The sequence below is a fragment of the Pristiophorus japonicus genome, chromosome 33 (genome assembly GCF_044704955.1).
Source record: "Pristiophorus japonicus isolate sPriJap1 chromosome 33, sPriJap1.hap1, whole genome shotgun sequence".
NCBI classification, from domain to species: domain Eukaryota; kingdom Metazoa; phylum Chordata; class Chondrichthyes; family Pristiophoridae; genus Pristiophorus; species Pristiophorus japonicus.
The window spans coordinates 7101965-7106112 of NC_092009.1; positions in this window are offsets into that span (position 1 = coordinate 7101965).

Consider the following 4148-nt stretch of genomic DNA (forward strand, 5'->3'; position numbering starts at 1 on the left):
ATATGATCACCTTTTCCAAAACCCACTCCTTGGCATAGCTTTTGCCCCGAAATTGCTCCTAATATAAATAACAACAATTTTTTTCCTTATGGCAGCAGCCGCGTTGCGTAATGGTTAAGGCGTCTGACTTCGATTGTAACCGCAACATTTTCAGAAATTTGCAGGTTCGTGTCTTGCCGCCGTAAATTAACTCACTGTGTGCAATGTGATATTCTATGTTGTCGTTCTGCCGCAAAACCAGCCATCTCGGACAATCACTCACCTGAAGAAAAGAAAGACTGTATGCTTCAAAAGCTAATGGCACATTTTCACTGTTGATCTGGTTGCACGGGCAGAACAAGCAGTGAAGTCGACTTTCTTCAACATTGTTTCTGTTTGGATGCAAAAAACAGCAAAATCAATTGCTGACGTAACTAGTAATAGGAGACGAGATGGCCGAGAACTTCAGGCGATGACCTGTTGATCCAGTGTGTTCTGCATGCGTGGGTTGGAATCCCATCCTCGTCGTAATGAGGTAAAACAATTAACCCCTTCGGTTCTTTTTTCAATCATACTTAATCTCATGACTAAATTCAACATTTAGTGACAAGGATGCTGCACTTTGGTCATGTAATGTTTCAAATTAATAATATATTGATCAAAGGGATAACATAAGCAGGGCTATGGTCATGGGGACTAATTAGATAGGTCTCTGAGAGACAGCAGATCAGCATGGGCCGAATAGTGAACTACCGTCAGAGGTTAAGACCTACGTGGCTCGTTGGTCTCGGTTGAGTATTCTTGCTTCGGGATTTTTCATAATTGAAATGCAAGAAGTCACAGATTCAAATCCCGGACAAACTCTGCCATCTTTTAGTCAAAGATCCGCTTCTCACAGCCGGTCGACATGTAGAAAACAGAAATATTTCGAATGAAAACGTGTGATTTCGCGCAGCTGTTCCCACGGCGTCCCAATCCCAGAGATTCCCAGGAGCAAAGTAAATTTTACTCACTGAGTAAAATTAAAGTATCTCAGATATACTCGGCTCTGTGTCTCATTGGACAATCTAAACCCGTGTTTAATTAAGGCCAATACTTGATCAGTAGATCTTCCTTTCTGCACGCATGAGCTCCCCTCCACAGGGATAAGCATACATTCAGCGTCAATCTTAACTTCAAGGTGAAACATACTCTGCCCTGAATATGAGTGCGTCCTGTTTCTCTAGCGCTGAAAAGATGTGAGGAACTGGCTTTGGATTTAGTCCCTTGGCTGCTGAATTCCAAACTTACAGGAAATCAATCTGGGGAGGCCAAGCTGCCTGGACTGATTAAAAGGAGTTTACTCCCTATATTTTAGGCATTTTATAGACTTCTGGCCTCAACATTAGCTGGAACATGTCGGATCATAAGGACCGCTCCCATTGTCTGATAATGGTTCTGCTGCTCCCACTAACACCGTTCCTGGACGATCCTTTGTTACCTTATTCCCCGATAACCACCCACTTTGCTGTTTCCCGTTGTGCCATTTATTATTTAATCACTCCTGCGATCCACTGTATCACAGATGCTCCCTTTTGTCGTTTCTCGTTGCCTATATTCTCCAGGTGCTGTTTTTGTTGAAAAAAATCAGTAATCTTTAACTTTCCTCCAAACATTGGAATGATTACCCGACTGAAAGTGAAAACGTGAAAATTGGCTTTTTGTCTGGGTTGGTTTTATTTTCCTCCCTCCTTCCTGCCTGTCTATCATCTGTGGCTTCAACTCGTGTCCCAACCAGGCGTGCTCCTGAGCCCCACGCTCACTCACGCACAGAACAATTGCCTTGAGGAATTATAGAAATCCCACTTTATTCTTTTAAAAGGGAACTGCTGTCAGTCAAGTGTCATTCTACATCTGAAAGACGGATGTACTTGCAGTCCCGGATCATTCGTTGTCTGTTTAAACGGGGCGGTTGTCAGTTCCGGTTCATAAATTGCCCTTTTAAGACGTTTTTTCTCAGAATGCCGGATCATTCTGTATAGTTTTAAAAGAAGTGTGATTTCAGCTGCGATGACCGAATTGTGAAACTGTTGTGTTTCAAGCTACATTGACGTTGCCTGTGCCCGTCCGCATCCATATCGCAGCGCATCTATTCATTACTCGAAATATGCTCATGTTTTTCTAAATCCATTCCTTGATATAATCCTTGTCCCAAATTTGCTCTCAATATAATAAACAACAAATGTTGCGTTAACAGCAGCGGCCGCTTTCCCTAATGGATAAGGCCTCTGACTTCGATTGTAACCGCAATGATTTCAGAAGATTGCAATTCGAGTCTTGTCTCGGTCAACTTACTCGTCGCGTGAAATTTTAATTCTGCCTCAAAACCAACCATCTCGTACATTCACTCACCTGAAGTAAAGGAAGGCTGTTTGATTTAAGAAGCTAATGGCACATTTTCATCACTGCCGATCTGTTTGCAATGGCAGAACAGGCGGTGAAGTAGACGTTCTTGCACATTACTTCTGTTTGGATGCAAATAGTACGGGATGGATGTCTGACATTGCTGTAAGTCGGAGACGAGGTGGCGGAAAGGTTCAGGCGATGGACTGCTAATCCAGTATGCTTTCACCCTCGTCGTTTTTGTGTTAAACAATTGACCCCTCTGATTTTTTTGTCAATCACATTTAACCTCATTGCAAAATTCACTTTTACTGACAAGGATGCTGCTCTTTGATGATCTAATGTCTCATTTATTTGCCCTTTTATATGTATTTTATCATAATTGGGATCATGCTGTATAGTTTTAAATGAAGTGTGATTTCAGCTGCGATGACCGAATTGTTAAACTGTTGTGTTTCGAACTACATTGACATTTCCTGTGCCCGTGCGCATCCCTATCGCAGCGCATCTATTCATTACTCGGAATATGCTCATGTTTTACTACATCCACTCCTTGCAATAACCCTTATCCCAAATTTGGTCTCAATATAAAAAACAACAAATGTGTGCCAATAGCCTAATGGACAAGGCGACTGACTTCAATTGTAACCACGATGTTACATCCATTCCTTGAAAAAACCTTGTCCCAAATTTCCTCTCAATTTTAAAAACAACAAATATTGCGTCAACGAAGGCGTCTGACTTCGATTGTAACTGTGATGTTATCAGAAGATTGCAGGTTCGAGTCTTGCCGCGGTCAACTTACTCGCCGTGTGAAATTTTATATTCTTTATTTTGATTCTGCCTCAAGCCCAACTATCTCGAACAGTCACACACCTGAAGTAAAGGAAGGTTGTTTGCTTTAAGAAGCTAATGGCATATTTTCCTCACTGCCGATCTGGTTGCACGGGCAGAACAGGCGGTGAAGTAGACTTTCTTGCACATTATTTCTGTTTGGAAGCAAAAAGTAGGGGATGGTTGCCTGACCTTGTTGTAAATAGGAGACGAGGTGGCAGAGAGGTTCAGGCGATGGAGTGCTAATCCAGTGTGCTCCCACCCTCGTCGTTATTGTGTTAAACATTTGACCCCTCTGTTTTTTTTGTCAATCACATTTAACCTCATTGCCAAATTCACCCTTTACTGCCAAGGGTGCAGCTCTTTGGTAAATTAATTTCACAAATTAATAATATATTCATCAAAGGGAAAACATTAGCAGAACAATGGAGAGGGGTACTTATTCGATAGGTCTCTGAGAGTCATCAGAGGCACGATGGGCCGAATAGTAAACTACCGTCAGAATCTGAGAGCTATATCCTTTACTGTCTCAGGCTCGTTGGTCTAGGGGTATGATTCTCGCTTAGAGATTTTCAAAATTGAAGTGCGAGAAATCCCGGACGAGCCCTGCCAATGTTTAGTCAAAGAACCACTTCTGAGACGGTCCACATGTGAGAAAACGGACATATTTCAAATTGAAACGTGTGATTTCGTTCCGTTGTTCCCACATCGTCCAAATCCTGGAGTTTCCCAGCAGCAAAGTGAAACTCACCGAACTGAGGAAAGTTAAAGTGTCTCAGATGTTCTCGGCTCTGTGTCTCATTGGACAACCTAAACCCGTGTTTGGTTCCGGCCAATACTTGATCAGTATATCTTCATTTCTCCATGCATGAGCTCAACTCCATTGGGATAAGCATAGATTCAGCGTCAATCTCCACTTCATCGTGAAGCATACTCTGCTCTGAAGATGAGTG